This window comes from Acinonyx jubatus, chromosome A1 (genome assembly GCF_027475565.1).
Source record: "Acinonyx jubatus isolate Ajub_Pintada_27869175 chromosome A1, VMU_Ajub_asm_v1.0, whole genome shotgun sequence".
NCBI lineage: Eukaryota > Metazoa > Chordata > Mammalia > Carnivora > Felidae > Acinonyx > Acinonyx jubatus.
The window spans coordinates 87,834,401-87,851,445 of NC_069380.1; the positions used below are offsets into that span (position 1 = coordinate 87,834,401).

Genomic DNA, 17,045 nt, shown 5'->3' on the forward strand with positions numbered 1-17,045 from the left:
CCCCATTGCCTCAATCCTAGGTTATCAGAACACTCTCTGCTCTCCTGCTCCACTTGGGTGGCCTCTTGCCTTTTGGTGGCTTTACCACTCCCATGTTGTCCGATGTGGTGGTTTTTCAGCAGGTTTCGGAACCTCTTGAAATGATACCAAATACTCCACGTTTGTTTTTCTGGAGAGGGGAGGCATCATTTTCAGCAGGCTTGGATGGGGGAGGGCTGGCCTGCAAGGTTGTGATCTAGTGTTCTCAGCTGCTAGATTTCAGAACGGCCCCAGCTCTGCTCCCATGTGTCTCCTTGCCTCCTGGGCCCATCCTGCTAGGTGCAGGAGTCGCGTTGTGCCCTTGGGCCGATGCAGCATGCTGTCCCACACCTGCTATCTGCCGGTGTCCTTTGGCTCCAAGCAGCTGTCCTGTGCCCCATTTGGACACCTCAGAGGGGTCCTGCCCTGCTCTTTCCCTTCCCCCTCATACTGTCTGGGTCTTGCCCATCCTGATCTGACTGCTGGATCGGGACCCTCTCCTTACCTGTCACCCTGCCTCTGGCCTGGCTTCTCGGCAGCTTGTCCTGGCCCATGTCCCCAGACAAGCTTTCATCCTGTGGGAAGGGGCATGATCTGCCTCAGCAGCCCCCACTGCTCCCAGTTACATGGCCTCCAGGACTGTCCCTGAGGTCGTCAGGTTGTCACCCCAGCCCCTCCTGCTGATACACTGCCCCTGCCAGCTTCCTGGCCTGGCTGTGACAGTGCCCCCTGGGCACTGAAGGACCCAGGTGGGGACAGCTCCCATGTGCAGCACCACCCACACCCCGGGTACACTCTCCTTCTCCACAGCGCTGTTGCCCTCAGGGCGCTGCCTGGGACCGAGGGTGTCAGGGAGGCCCCCAGGCCCTGTGGGTCACTGTCTTAGTCCCACAGCCAGAGGCCCAGATGCAGTGGGATGGCTGGCCCAACACAGGGCTCCCTTCTCGTGCTTTCCTTTAGATTAATTGAGTTCTTTTTACAAGTCTGTATTATCTCCTGGATTGGCTCTTTACTTACATGTCTTTTTAATTTTTTTTTTTTTTTACTTTTTAGAGCTTGTTCTAGGGTTTACAGTACATGTTTTTAACCTGTCACAGCCTAGCTTCCAATAATACTTTACCACTTGACACACGGCATGAAACTTCACAGCATAGTGCGATGTTTCCTGTCTCCTGCCCCACAGGGCTCGTGTGTGTATGGCCCGCTGTCATAGAGTTCGATTGTGGGAGATATCGTTTGGTTTTTTACACAAACTTTAGATTTTAGAGCAGTTTTTGAGTTGTAGAAAAGTGTAAAAAATAGTCTGAGAGTTCCCTCTGCCCACAGACCCTGCTGTTAATGTCGTACCAGAGAACATTTGTCTCAACTAAAGAGCCAATATTGGGAAATTATGATGACCTATATTTAGATTTCCTTGTTTTTTTTCTCATGTTGTTTTCTGTTCCAGGAGCCCATCCGGAAACCACGTGACATCTGATTGTCATGTCTCCTCAGGCTCCTCTAGCCTGGGACAGTTTTTCAGATTTTCTTGATTTCTAGTGACTTTGGCAGTTTGAGTACTTGCCAAGTATTGTGTACAATGTCCTTATATTTGGGTTTGTCTGATACTTTTCTTGTGATTAGACTGGGGTTATGGGTTTTTGGGTGGAATGACACAGAAGGAAAGTGCCCTTCTCATCCCATCCCGTCAAGGGCACATGCTATCAACATGATTTATCGCTCTTGGTGTCGACCTTGCTTGCCCGGCTGAGGTGTGTTTGTCAGGTTCTCCATGGAAAAGTTACACTTCCTTCCTCCCCTTCCCTCCTGTCTCCTCTAGCAGTAGGTCACAATGCACCCACATGTCCTCCTCCAAGTCCTTGAGGGTACAGTGTCTACATAAGTTATTTAGAGTTCTTCTGCAAGAGAGATTTGTTTGTTTTCCCCATTTGTTAATTGGTTCAACCATTTACATCAGTCTGGACTCATAGATTCTTGTTTTACGTTTTGGGTATAGTCCAGTACTATGCCATTCTGTTGCTCATACTTGTTTTTTGAATGTTTATTTTTGATAGAGAGAGAGAGAGCACGAGCAGGGCAGACAGAGAGGAGGACATAGGATCTGAAGCAGGCTCCGTGAGCACAGAGCCCGATGTAGGACTCAAACTCACAAGCCGTGAGATCATGACCTGAGCTGAAGTCAGATGCTCAACTGACTGAGTCCCCCGGGTGCCCCAATTGCTCACACTATTTCAGGTTTGGCCACTGGGTGCCCTTTCTGTTGGTGCCGGGGCCCCTCTGTGTGTGTGCGCTGGTCCTCCCAGGGGCCCGGCTCCTCCGACTGGAGCAGCCTCCCAAACCCAGATCTGTGTGCGTGGTGTGCCCGTTGTTAATTCTGTTCAAGTAGGTTGTAAGGCTGGACAAATACCTGTTTTCATTTACCCCCGTCTTTGTCATTACCCGTCTTCTTCATGTCTTTGTGTAGCTCTTTATTTCTACCTTGTATCATGTTTTTTTCCAGAAGAACTTTCTTTAGCCCTTCTTATACTGTGGCTTTTGTTTGTGTGAAAAAGTATTATTTCTCTTTGTGACAGATGTTTTAACTAAGTAGAATTCTGGATGGACAGTTTTTTTCTTTCCCTACTATAATGATGTCATTCCATTGTCTTTTTGTCCTGCATAGTTTCTGTGGGAAATCTGCTGTAATTCACATTTTTGTTCCACTTGCTAGAAATTCGTAGAACCCCCTGGAATTAGCCAGTGCCAGTGAGAACATTTATCGAGTGCTTACTTGGATTGGGTGCTTTGTTTCCCGTGACTCTGCGTGTGCGTTTCTCCCCAACCCCTTCGACAGGGAGGTGTTGCTGATGGCAGTAAAGGTTATAGGAAAGAAGCCGAGGGTTGTGGAGAAGAACAGGTCTGCTCACGGCTGCTTCCAAGAGGCATGGGGCCTGGCTGCCTGACCCCAGAGCCTGAATCCTAACCAGAGCACTCCATTCAGACCATGCAGAAGCTTGAGGAGCAGACTGAGCTCATCCGCATCTGGGTAAAATGCCATTTCCATTCTCAGACGTGAGGGCATTGCAATGTGGGAGATGGGCCTATGCTGCATTCCCGCTTAGATTTTCACAGGCTCTGTGACTTTGCGTGTGTCCTATGGGCTTGCTGGGTTTACCTTTTCACCTCTAAAATGGGTGAGGGTGGCTGGCTGCCTGCCATTCGCTCTGGGCTAGGATTCAGTTGTGTGGCCTGTGGCACATCAGCTGCATAGCGCCTGGCGCTGCAGTCAGCCCATGGAGCCCATGTTTGTTGGACTTTGCTCAGGGCACATCAGTTGAATTGGTGAATTGAGTGTTTGCTCAAACCACATCAGTTTCCCCATTCACGGCCTAGAGTTGCAGCTTACAGTGCACACCCCAGTGTCCTGCCTCACGCAACATTCTCTGATCGGCTCCTCCTGCTGTGCTTGCCTTTCTGGAGCATGGCCCTAGCAGCGTCATTTCAGAGCTCACTGAGTGGCTTTCTGTGGTTCCTTACTCAGATACAGAGTGCTGCTACCCCAGAGCAGTGACCATGGGTGGGCCCCCACCTTCCTCCTGCCTTGTACCTTCTGCCTGTGGTTCTGAGAACTTGCTTCGTGGTCATACCAACCACAGGGCTCCTGTGAAGTGTACTTCCTTTGATTAAAACCTTACTTCCTAGAATCATCTATATTAAAAAACAACAACAAAACCCCATAGACCTCATTTAATAGGAAATACTTTATAAACCATAAAGCCCTGGGTAAGCATTTGATGGTTTCATCTGTGCTCCTGTGTGCCTGTCTCCTCCACAAACATTTTTAAGTGCTTTCCATGGGCTGAGCACCACACCGGGTCTGGGGCCCTGGTTCTTGGGGAGCTCCCAGTACCCCAGTGTCTGCAAGCAGATTTCATGGTCATCCTTCACTACCGGGGAGGCAGTGTGCTTACTCTGGGGCCATGAGTGGTAGGCAGGGCAGCCGTCCAAGGAGGGCCTCAGCAGAGGAGGGAAAAGGCGTGAGGCAGACAAGTGGCACCCGTGAGCCCTGGGGTCCCTGCGTGGGGATTGTTGCTGGTGGCTGGGGTTTCCTTGTGGGGTCCCAGGGAAGCTATGGGACAGTAACTACTCGGGAAATCAGTTGATTGGGAGCACATACCTTAAAAACTCTGCCTGTTTATCATTCAAGGCCTGAATCTGTGGGCTCCCTCCTCCATGAAGCCTGCCTAAGCCTCCCTCCTAGGAGGCCAGCGGTCTGGTTGCCTCTCTCTCCATCCAGCCTGCAGCCAGTGTACCTAGGGCACCTGTTCGGTTATTTTGTGCAGGTTGTCCCTCCCCAGGTCTTTGGGAGCCTGCACTTTATTAGGCAAGACCCACACGAACATAGATAGCTACACGATTACTGGATGACAGTAGTGATATTTTCCAAAAGAGAAGACCAGGCTTGTGTGGCCTTGTGTGAATGTGTTTAGTAGACAGCGAGGCGTTCAGTGAGTCCCCCAGCCTTGCTGAGTCCCGTCCCCTCACTGCCGGATGTCACCAACACCGAGCAGGTAGGGTTGTTGAATATGGATGGCACTCTGGCCGCGTGCAGCCCAGCGCATGGCATCTGGGTCATGATTGATGATGAGGGGAAAATAGCATGGTCAGTAGTTAAGTCTTGCCTTTTGTCTCAGTCATCTCTCACTTCTAAGTCCCTTGAAGGGAAGCCCCTGTCTCTGTACCTGCTGCAGCCCCAGTCTTGGGGTGGAGAGGGGGAGCGTGGGGCGCCAAGCTAGGGGATTGGAGGAGGAGACAGGCCACAGCAGCTGGACCGGGTGAGGTATTAATGTCTGCATTCAGCTGACTGGCTGGACAGGACTGAGGTGGGTCATCTACATTGCAGATCTCATTGAAAATAACGAATACAGCAACTCCTGAACAATTTTTGCATAAGTTAGAAACATGTTTCAGAATGTTCTATCCATGTGAGATGGGGATGACTGAGCCCCAGGGAAGGGTAAGTAGAGCATTCTGGAATAACCAAGGAAGAGTTTCGAAGGGGTTATGCTTGTAGTATTTTATTGAACCACAAAATGTTATTTATAACCCATGCCAGGGGCAATTAAACTGATTGATGATTAAGAAAGTTTAATAGTTGAATAATAAGATGCAATTCTTGACAGCTATTTTTTCTCATTTTGGAAGCATATTTTATGAGTCTAATAAGGGTGTGGAGGATGCACTGTGGAATATATTGTGGTGTAATTATGTGGCGGTGATACAATATTCAGTGTAGTGTTAGGTGCTACATTACTTACAAAAATTAAAATACCAATTATGGCTTTCTGATTTATTATTGAGGTGGTGTGTTAATTTTGACTTGCCCCAAGCAGGGTTAATTAGTACATATTGACATATTTGATTAAAAGTCCCCTACTGTTGAATTGAATAAGAAAGGTCAAACAAGTAACTTGTTTTCCCTGGCCACCCCACATGGTGTCAGAATTCCAGCAACTTCCATGGGCCTACCTGAAGGGTTTGCTTGGATTGGTAGCTCCCTCCACGCCCTGGGGCCACTGAGGCCTGCCCTCTAATGTTAAAGCGGCCCTTGCCTCTCTCCTTGGTGCGTGCCAGGGTTTTGTGTGGTGTTTCTCTTTAAGAACCACTTCTTAATGTTTGTAAAAAGCAGACATATGGTTAAAAAATGCTTTTTAGAAAAAGCAGAGATGTTACAAAGTCGCAAACACAAATGACTAATAAACTAAAAGTGTAGCTTTGTAAGTAATGAAAATGCAAATTGAACCAAGAATGCAGTACTATTTTTGTCTATCAAATTAGCCACTATTAATAAGGTTAATACTCGGTGCTTTCAGGTGAGGTGAGATTGACACCCTGTAATCTTCCAGTGGAACTTCTCTGGGAAGCACTTTGGCGCTCATTGGAAGGCCTGTCGGAAGGCCAGTGCCTCCTTGTCTGCTGGAAGTAGAGAGATGCTGGGGAGACTGGGGTGTGGGAACTCATGCCGTGGCGTTTGATCCAGTAGGAGCTATAGACGGCACCGATGCCCAGACTTCAGGGGAGTTCCAACCAGTTGTGGGTCAGTGATGTCCATGCAGGCTTAAATCTGATTTCCTAAGAAATGCTTTTCCTCTTTTAATGTTTATTTATTTTTGGGAGAGAGAGACAGACAGAGCGTGAGCAGGGGAGGGGCAGAGAGAGAAGGAGACAGAATCTGAAGCAGGCTCCAGTGAGCCCGATGAGGGGCTCAAACTCATGAACTTGAGATCATGACCTGAGCCAAAGTCAGATGCTTAACTGACTGAGCCACCCAGAGCCCCAAGAAATGCTTTCTCAAGAAGGAAAAGGTGACCAGGGTATGAATAAACCGATAGGACAGAAAGCTTTATAGGTAGTCTCAATTCTGGGTTATTAAAAAAATGTGTGTACATATGAATATTATGGACTAAATTGTTTTCCTTCCTCAAATTCATCTGTTGGACATCTAAGCCCCAGAACGTCAGAATGTGGCTAAATTTGGAGAGACGGTCTTTACAGAGACAATTAAGGTTAAATGAAGTCATAGAGTGGCCCTAATCCACTATGAATCGGCCTTGTAAGGAGAGGAGGTCGGAACACAAACACAGACAGAGACAACCCTGTGAAGACGCAGGGAGAAGACGGACTCTTGCAAGCTGGGGAGGGACCATCACTGGTCACTATGGGACCTGTAAACCTGCAAGATAACAAATGTCATGTAAGCCACCTGGTCTGCAGGACTCTGCACAGTGGCCCTCGCAACCAAATACAGTGATGTGTACCAAGGGGTCAGCGGTGCCTGCATGGCGTATTGATGGATGCTTTGCTCTTCCTTTGTATACTTTTCTGTGTCCACTGAATTATTTATAAGAATCAAGTATTGTCACAAAATCTCGTGTATTGTCACAAAAGTGTTGTTAGGAAGGTTGCTTCCACATCCGGATCGCGAGCTGGAGTAAGCTCCTCTTCTGGAGGCCAGCCTGGTCACCCCTAAGGGGGACTTGCCCTGGGGTGTACGTCATGTCTGCTCCAGCCCCAAGGCAGTCTGATTCTCAGGGTGTGGTGTCAGGAAGGCATGCGGAGGCTGTTGTCCGCGGGCCAGGCAGGTGCTCTGTCTAGTGAGGTGGCGGCATAGCCACCAGATGGTGAACGCAGCCCAGTGTTGTGAGGGAGGGTCTGCCGGGCTCTGGTGGGTCATCTCTCCCCTCCCCTGTTGTGTGAGGGCTTCAGTGGGGAACCACCATGCACGCTTGAGCTCTGGCTCTCTGGGATCTGAGATTTTCTGAGATTTACATCCTCTCTGTTGCCGAGGCTTGAAGCCAGACCCAGCCTGAACCAGGCCCCAGAAGGATGCCCCAGGGGTTAGTCCGGAGGAGAAAAAGGAAGCCTGAGGAGGCAGGGCCACAGTGGTGGGGCCCAGGAGGTGAAGCGGGGCAGTCAGGGGCTCTCTCTGACATCTGGAGGGAAGCATGAAAACTTCATAGGATGGTCGCGGGGGGACGGGGGGAGTGGTCTCCAGCTTCTAGCCAGCCATGTGGCCAGTACAGGTATCAAACGCCGGGGTCTGTGGGATCCATTGACAGTGCCCCTCTTTGCCTGTGCATACGACAGTTTAGAGAAAATGAAGGCCTGGCAGTGGAGGCCACAGTCGCTCTGTGGGTGCTGATGTGGAGCCCTGGGGAGGCCGTCCTGGTGGAGGGTGGCACGCACCCATACCTTGGCCGAGAGACCAGCTTGCCTCCACCAGAAAGGGACAGCTGTCCTGGTGAGGCGTGGGGCGGCATCCCTGACAGATGCTGGAGATAGGTTCTCTGTAGAAGGAGCTCTGTGCCCATCCCCCCACCAAAAGGCCCCCCACAGCTCCTGCATTCCAGGTGGGAGACAGTGCTGTGACGTGGCAGAGCTGTGGGAATGCCGGGACACGAGCCCCCAGAGGTGGTGGCACAGTGTGTGGTGGCTCCTCAGTGGGTCCTGAGGGCACCGCCCAAAGGCCTTGCAGTTCCTTCAGTGTCCATCCGTGCCTGGGGTCCCCTGGGGTGGCACAGAGCCAGAAACTTTAAACCCAGATTCAGTCTTTCTGGTTCCCTTGTGGCGGGGGTCTGGGGGCTGGCAGAGCTTGCCACCCTGGCCCTCCGCAGCACCCCTGGTGCCCTCGGTCCCACTGTGTCGTTGGGTGGGGGTGGGGCCCCAGCCGTGTCTTGCGGGTGGCACTCGTGCTGTCAGAGAGCTGTGATTTATGGGCAGCTGGAACCGTGTACGTGTGTTCACTCGGTGTGGCCCCTTCTCCTACCATCAGGTCGCTGCGGGGCGTCCGCCATGGGCTCTTCGTGTGTCGGCAGCGCCACGTGCCCAGGCCCTTCCCTCGGGGTTCCAGGAATACAGTGCCTCATGGCCCCGTGCAGCCCCCTGCCCCTCCTTTGACTCCTCCCAGCACGAGAGGAACAGGCACTCCTTTCTGGTGACCAGAACCCTCTCATGCCCTGGCCGGGCTTCTCGTGCGTTTGGGCTCTTGCACGAACCCCACGGAGAAAAAAGATGTTTTCCTTTGAGCTCCACCCTAGGTCACTTTTTCCATCTGACTGGAGTGTGGAGCTTTGCTTTTCATTAAGTATGAAAGAAGATCTGTATCGGCTGTGGCCCACTGAGGCAGCCCCACGATGAGAACGTGTCCCGACTGTCCCCCACTCCCCCCTCAACCCCCCAGCCCTCAGCCAGCATTTTTCTGCTGCTTCTTGAACTGCAGGGCCTGGGGGTTGTGGCCTGCCCTTTCCAGGTCATACAGTGAAACAGTAAAGGGAAAACAGCCCAGAAGCTATGTGAGTGACAAGTGGGGCATTGGCTGGGGCTCCCATATGTCGGTTTTGTCACCATCTCTGTCCGCGGTCACCCTGCCAGGAGGGAGTGGACAGCTAGGAACGGGTGGTGGTGGGGAGGAGATGCCTCGCAAGGGGGGGCTCCTTGGACTCAGCTGCCTGGGGGACGTGCACTGCCCTGGAGGATGGGTGTGGGCTGGCACGGCCACCCCTCCCTGGTCTGCAAGGCCTGCAGGGGCCCAGGCTTTCCCCCTGTGGCCACACACAGGCTGGGGCCTCGGAAGGGAGGGCCCACCACTTCACTTCCCTACCCCTGGCCTCTCTCTCTAGTGCTGCACCCGGGAGTTCACGTGACCCTGCTTCTGCACTGGTTGGAGCTGACCAGGGCCCCCCTGTCCCCACACCCTCTTTTCTGAGCATCCTGGCACTGTCACTGTGCTCACTTGTGCTTTGGTACGTTTCTGTGTTATTTTAGTTTTCTGACATATTTCATGTCTTAGGTCCTTTTGAGCCTCAGCATGGCCTTGGCCTTTTCCGATTCCCTCATTGTATTGACCTGAGTCCATGCATGCCTTCGGATTTCAGTTGGCTCTGTGGTCCTCAGAGCAGACTTGCGTTACTTCGCCTTCCGGCTCTACCCCCAGGCACCAAATGCCTCCGTGATGTCCACAGTCTCCTTGCGCAGTTTTCTGCCCACACACAGATCATGGAGGGTGGTGTCAGAGGCTAAGACCTGGTTTTGTCTCCAGTGCCTGGAGAAGGAGAATCCCAGTGGCAACTGGCTGCTGGGGACCGAGCATAAAACAGGTCAGGCACCTCAGCTGCTACTTCCGATTGAACCAGTTCTCTCCCTACTATGACTTACAGGAAAGCCAGGTGGCCTGTGTCCTGCTCATTGGCAGCATATGTCACTATGACAAAGGTTGAACAAGATGCAGCGTTGGACCAGAAAACAGAAATCTGTTTTCTCTTGGCATCTTTGTGACACTTGGCTCCAGGGCCCTCCCACTGACCTGTGTGCAGGTGCAGGCACAGTGCCTGGTTAGTACCCTGTGCCCCCTTCTGAAAACAGCAGGATGACCCTCTCCACCGAAGAAAATACATGTTGTCAAAACAACAAAAAACTCATGCCCAGGGTTCCTTGCCAGAGAAGAATCTCATACGGTCAGCAGGAAATGACCAGAAAGTGATTCAACACAGATACAGGCCTTTGAGGCTTTGCTGGGGGTCTTCGCCCCTTCACTTGCCCAGAAGCTAGTGCTGGTTTGGGTTGGTTCACCTCTTATCCCAGGTAGTGTTAGTGCCGAGTCCTGCCCTCTTCTCTGCCCTGGAGAAAACACACTCACTTGTTACACTGCTCAGTACACAAGAACAGTCTCACCTTCAAGAAGCCAGTGAAGGATTTCAGAAAACATAGTGAATGGCCATCGGGCATCACCTGAGTGGTGCAGACCTGTGCTTGGGCTTGCCTGTGACTGCGCCCTGCCAATCACCTGCAGACCACAGTGGGTGTCTGTGACATCCTACCCTCACACGGCAGTCAGAGCTTTAGGTCTGAACCACCTGCTGTTAGGCCCAGCCACTGAGCTTGTACCCACGTGACACAAATACAGAAACTGTGTGTCGGAAGTCGCCGGATTGCCCCAGGGTTTGTAACATCCGGTGCTGCGTCCTCCATCATGCGTCTTACGATCCAGGTACAGACAGGACAAAGAAGCCCAAAAGCCATTTCTCAGGCAGTGTGGTTGGTGGGGACCCAAAAGACTGTGAACCCAGCCCCTCAGTCAGCGACAGTTTCGCATCACAGAGGCTCTGCTGGCAGCAGGTGGGCTTGCTCAGTTCACGGAGGGCTAATGGTGCTGGGGGTCTGGGCACAGTCGTCCCTCTGCGATGGCCAGGAACAAGTGTGTGCCCCGCAGACTTTGCTGGTCAGATGGGGTGACTGTGTGGGGACCGTGACATGTTAACCCAGCCCTATTGTGGGTCGCTTAGTCTCTTGCGGGTTTTCCACATTGACTGGGCTCCTGCATGTTTGGTGAGCCGCCTGGGTGGAGCACACATGCCCGAGCCCGGTGGGCAGCCTGGAAGAGGTGCTCTGCCATGTAGTTCTGCCTGTGCGGAGTGTGCTTTCCTGCAGGAGACACAGGTGTCTGAACCCCAACCAGGGAGAGCCCTTCCTGGGGTGAGGAGAACCCTCCTCCTGCTTTGTGTGGCCACCAATGGGGACCAAGTGAATGAAGAATGACTTCAAGGAACAGTCACAAAGACACTTGCAGACACAAAGTCATACTTCACCACAAAATACAGAAATGCACATAAGCCTCATTCTCTTGAGTTGTTTGTGCCTTTGTTGTGAGCGGAGATGGGAGAGATTGGTGGGAACAGTGGTCTTAGAAGACACGGGCTGTAGCATGAATCGTTAGCCCTCCTTGAAAGTGTTCCTCAGTATCTGTCAGGAGCCCTAAAATGCCCTTACTCTTTACCTGCCGATTTAATTTGAGATGTTTATCTCGAGGAGCTCATTCTCAACGTGGATCACATCCTTCTTGAATGAAGGACGCTTATGGGGCATTCCTTGTTGTAGGAAGGGCCTGCGCGAGTAGGGCTGTGGCCCACAGTTGGTTCCACAGCCTCCTGCACACCTTCCTAAAGCATGGCTCCAAGTAGTGTCCACAAATTGGAAAATTCTCATCACAAATGTCAGATAGCATACAAATTTATCTTCACAGGGCAACTGTAGTCCTGTAAAAGCTGAGCAGAAAGTATGCGCAGAAAAGATTGGAACGCAGCCCTGAGCCCCGATGTTCCTGAGGCCTGGGTGCTCGTGCCGCAGCCACCATGTGGTGGTCTCCCGGCCAAGTTTGTTGGCTCTGAATGAAACAGCCATGGACCCTCAGTTCCCAGTGTGCTTTCGGTTTACCTTGAGGGAAATAGAAACCTCCTGGGACACAATGTGCTCTGTGGGCTCCAGCAGGAGGGGCCATTGAGACCCCACTGTGATGCCAGATCTTCGGGACTGGAGTGTGGGCAGCAGCAGTTGCTGGTAGAGGGGGGAGTGGACACCCCCTCCAACCCTCCCACCCCCCCACTGTCAGCTGTCGATTTCCTGGCAGGTGCCGAGGCATTGCCTTGTGCTGTGGGTTGGAGCCCTGGCTCAGTGGCACCTGTGTAGGAAGGCCTGGCAGCCTGGGACACCCACTCTGTCTGCAGGCTTCTCAGGGCAGGGAGGGGGCCTGCAGAGCTGTGTGTACATCAGCCGGCTGTCGCTTAGCAAGGGGTTTCTTTGTTGGCCTTTTCCATAGTCATGAATTCTCAGTGTGCAGCAGCTGCACTGGCCCTCCTGACTCCGGTGACATGTAACATTCATGGCGGCCATCAGCCAGGGAAGGGAAGGGCCCCATATTTTAAATGAAGTTGGCATGTTCTTTTCAGGGGGACATGTTTCTTTTTTACCGACATTCGGAGCCACACAGTGGATACAGTTCTTTACAGCAGGAGTAGGTTTCAGAAAAGGCAAGGAAGTGTCCCATTTTGCTCTGACCTTGTGGTCCAGTGCACAGACCACGTGTCCAGATTTTGTTTGTCAGTGTCACAGGCCCTTTCCATGGTAGTGTTCCACCGGTTGGGATAGTTACAGTGTAAGCAGTATTTTACTCCCCATTTATGGTTCATCTGCTTGCTGTAATACAGAGGGAAGAATGTGCTGAAATGTATTAATTCCTGATTGATGGGCTGCCAGGGCATTGCCAGGGCTGCTGAAATCATGGCTTGCCAGCCTGGCTCCTGGCAAGCCTGTGCCTGGGGAGTGACCACAGACAGCCTGTACACAGGCGTGTGCGAATTGCTGCAGAGGCCACGGCCATAAACCTCATTTTAACGTTTATTTATTTTTGGGACAGAGAGAGACAGAGCATGAACGGGGGAGGGGCAGAGAGAGAGGGAGACACAGAATCGGAAACAGGCTCCAGGCTCCGAGCCATCAGCCCAGAGCCTGACGCGGGGCTCGAACTCACAGACCGCGAGATCGTGACCTGGCTGAAGTCGGATGCTTAACCGACTGCGCCACCCAGGCGCCCCCATAAACCTCATTTTAGTCTTTGTGCATGAAACCCAGAAGCTGGGCACTGGGGAGGGCCACACCCCAGTCTAGCTGTGAGCTGGGTCAGAGGACTCCCAACTGGGGTGTAAGTAGCATGAAGACACAAGTGGGCTTTGGGAGTTGATGTGTCTGAATGACTGATTGAGGACCAAGAATGGAGAGTGAAAGCAGCTTAGTCTTTTGTAAATGACCCCAGCCGGCATTGCCTTGTTGGAGCTGTCAGTGAGAGCTGGAGTGTCCATCAGTTAGAGCAGCAAACTCTTCCAGTTAGCCGGTACTTTCAGATCCTACATCATCTCCACAACAAAGGTATTTGGAACATGGCTTTCTGCAAGTGAATTTCTTGGCTTTTCGCTGTGTTATTACTGGTAAAGTGTGATGGCATCTTGTGCAAGTAACCTCCCATTTCACCATCCAACTCGGGGGGCACATGGGTGGCCTGCTGGTTCTCATTTACCACCAGGACTTGCGCCTTGGAGCCCAGCCCCCCGCCAGACTGTGAGCCATGCATGCGAGGGCCGGGCCATATTCTGCCGCATCCCACTGCTCCCCTCACATGCCTGGCACACCATCTGGGCTCAGTGGGCTCGTAGCTTCTCAAGGGCTCTGACATCTTCTGTCAGGTGGTTTTTCAGAACCCATTTATCGTTTCCTTCACAGACGATCTGTTGCCCATTACTGGTATCACAGTGGGTATTTTAAATGTTGACAGTTGACCAGTTTATAAAACAGGTGAATGCTGTACCTCATTATATGTTTTTGAATGTGTTTATGGCTAGTGCTGTTGACCATTTTTTATGTTTTGAACTGATTTACTTTTATAAGTAACTTTCTTGGGTATTTTCAGCAGGCTTATATATATTTTCTCATTGCACAGTAATTTTTGGTAGAGTTTTCACAAATGCAGATGTTTCCCCAATTTGCTTTACTTTCTAATTCTTTTCCTACTTGACACCATTTAAAATTTGTATATGGTGACGTAGACCAGTTTTCCTTATGTCCCGGACTTTTCCTTGGGAGGGTTTTTCTCACCTGTGCACACGAGCAGTCAGGAGTCTCTGGGGCTGACACTGAAGTCTGGCTGTCATCATCACCCTGGGTGAGATGTCTGCTCATATGTTTGGGTGACATTTCAGCATGGGGAGCACCCCACATGCACCCCTTGACCCCCCTGGAGGTCGTGCACCCACACTTTCAGGAACGTGCAGTCTTGTGATGGTTAATCTTTCTTTCCATTTGGCTATATTATTAATAGTTTGAGTGAGACAGCATTTTGCTGATTGATTTAAAGACCCATTTATCCTTCGAGGAATTATTTTTGACTTAATTAGGTTAAAGGGAGTAAATCAGTTCAACGGATTGATTTATAATCAGTTTGTGCTTTCAGATTATCATGACTCAGGCAAGCTTACTGTCTGTATAAATGTCTGCCATCTGCCTTCTGAAGGATGGGAGTCTTTATGGTCCCCTGATGGCAACACAGCCCAGGAAGAAGGTAGCCTGCCCCTTTCTACTTGTGTTTCTTTGTGTCCCTAAATGCTGTGACTGTATGTGACTGAGCGCTTTCATCCTGTGACCTGACGAGAGGTCCCCAGCACCTCTGGTGGCCACTGTGGGCTCTGAGGACACTGGGCCCTGGGGTCCTGGACCCTCACCTGTGTGTATGTGGAGGGCGCGAGCATGCAGCATGGTTGGCTGTCTGTCCTCCCCCCCTCCCTACTCCTGGCTCCACACCACTTCCCTGTGGACATTGGCAGCCTATGTGCTCCTCAGACACTAACTGCCCTCATGGTCCTGGTCAGTGCCCCTCCTGTCCTGGTGCGCACGTTCTACTGTGGGGAGGCAGCACCGAGGCCGCATCACTGAGCCCTCTGAGTGGCCTCCCAGTGAGCTGAGCACCTCAGCCAGGCTCCCTTCTCTCCCCAGAGCTCCAGGGGACCAGCTGTTCCTCTGAATGGGGACACAGATGACTTCATACACTCAGCAGGCGTCTGTGAAATGTCCTCTGTGTGCTGCATCCTGGGTGTACAGTGATGGATTAGCGTCCTTTGTTGGGGAAGTCTTACCAGGTTAGACGGCGGACTGAGAGAACAACCTTGCGCAGCCAGCTTCCTAGTTCTCTGGAGCAGTCAGAGGGGAGTCGGGGAGGGCCTTGCAGGAGGCAGACACTGGTGCCCAGGCTTGCAGGGGTATCTGCTGTAGTGAGCGAGGGGAGGGCAGTGTGAAGCCACAGAGCCTCGTGGGGACCTGTAGGTGGTTGTGCGGGCAGAGGGGATGGCGCGGGAGGCTGTGGTGAAGATAGTGCAGGCAGGGCGCGTTGCAGCGGGCCTATGCCGGCCTGGAGAGCCAGTGTGCGTTTCCTCCCTAGCTCTGGGCTCAGAGGCGCTACATCACCATGCGGCCACGGCAGAGAGCCTACAGATCGGGGCCTCTTACCCCAAGAGCACAAGGGCTCCTGCTCCCTCCTGGCATGCCTGCTTGGATGTGCACCCCCCCCAGGGCCCCTGGGTCCAAGCCCGGCAACATCCAAAACAAAGCTCTGCAACAGGAACACCTAGATCTACTGATTTCACTAGATAAAAACTCCCATGTCAATCATGTTAGGATGTCCCTGAAAGGGGATGGCCATCTCGCCAGCTCGCCAGAACGAACTGAAGGTCAACCAATCACCGAGCAACAGCACAACCTGGCACGAAAGAAAGACCCACCCGAACCTAAACCTGGAACTGCTGCAGCTTAAAAACCCTACCCCACCATACTCAGGCGTGACTTCCCTGACTCCTCTCACTCCCTGAGTCATGGAACCTCACCCGGAACCTTAGTTCCCAATAAAGCCTTAAACTGCAAAAAATTCTTTTTGACTCTAACTCCTATCTTTACCCTGCCCAACGCCTGACACTAACATTTGGTGTTGAAACCTGGGAGAGGTGGTAGCTCTCCTCCCTCGGCTGAACTCCCCCCTCCTCACCAAGCCAGATGCCAACCACCCTACTCTCAAGAGCCTACAGGAGCTGGTAAGTAGGACATACCCCTCTTTCCCCCCTCCAACTATGGCTGACACCCACGAGAGACGTCTTGCAAGTCAGTCTCCTCTCCCCCGCACGCCGTAAGGCCTGTACGCCAAAAGGCCCGCATGCCAATAGGCCCCTTATTGCAACCGGAGGGACGCCTTGCCTTGCCACGCCAATGGGGAGTAACAAGTCTAAACCGACTTGATCTCTTACCCCCCTGCAAAGTCTGTTAAAAAACTTCCAGCTCCTGGGCTTACAAGGCGAACTTCGTGGTAACCGACTCGTCCGCCTTTGCACTGTAGTCTGGCCTCAAAACAAATTAGATAATGATTTTCAATGGCCGCCTGAGGGGTTTTTACAATACCAAATCTTAACCGATCTGGACAATTTCTGCCATCAGCTGGGAAAATGGGGAGAAATACCCTACATTATGGCCTTTTGGGACCTCAGGTCTTGCCCCCACCTACGTTCTTCCCGCTCCTCTGCATGTGTGCTCCTTGTCCGCCCACAACCCCCCAACGACCCCACCTCACCAACTTCCTCAATCTCCGACCTGTTAGAGATCTAGCCACGCCACCCACCAGCCCTCGCCCCCCTCCACACTCCAAACCTCCAGCGGTCCCGCTCGTTTCCCATATCATCCCGAACTCCTGCTCAGGCCCCACCCAGCGAACAGACCCCAGTGGCCATCTTACGTCTCCGTGAGGTAGCAGGACCTGAAGGCCTGGTTCACGTTCATGTCCCCTTCTCCCTCTAAGACATGTCCGCAATTGAAAAGCGACTAGGGTCATTCTCAGCAGACCCCACCCAATACATGAAGGAATTCCAATACCTCACCCAAGCCTACAGTCTCACATGGCATGACATTCATGTGATCCTCACATCTACCTCACCCCTGAGGAGAGGGAGCGCATCCAGCCGCAGCCAGAGAGCATGCAGACCAAACCCACATGACTGACCCCACTATGCCCGTAGGTGCCGATGCTGTCCCGGCAGCCAATCCCAATTGGAACGACCAACACACAGGCAATGGTCACCGGCGCCAGGACCAGAGGATCCAATGCCTACTAGCAGGCATGAGGGCAACCT

At 52.2% G+C, this 17,045-nt stretch overlaps 1 long non-coding RNA gene across 2 annotated transcripts; it reads left to right on the forward strand.

The window, feature by feature from the left end:
* The first annotated feature begins 2,078 nt into the window (after positions 1 to 2,078).
* On the forward strand, positions 2,079 to 16,094 carry LOC128314866 (uncharacterized). Of its 2 annotated transcripts, none has more exons than XR_008297012.1 (3): positions 2,079 to 3,043; positions 14,333 to 15,014; positions 15,314 to 16,094. It is a non-coding gene; the product is annotated as an uncharacterized LOC128314866 (long non-coding RNA). The 2 variants fall into 2 exon arrangements; XR_008297013.1 differs by having other exon boundaries at positions 2,079 to 2,253; positions 2,852 to 3,043; positions 14,333 to 16,094.
* Positions 16,095 to 17,045: the final 951 nt, after the last annotated feature.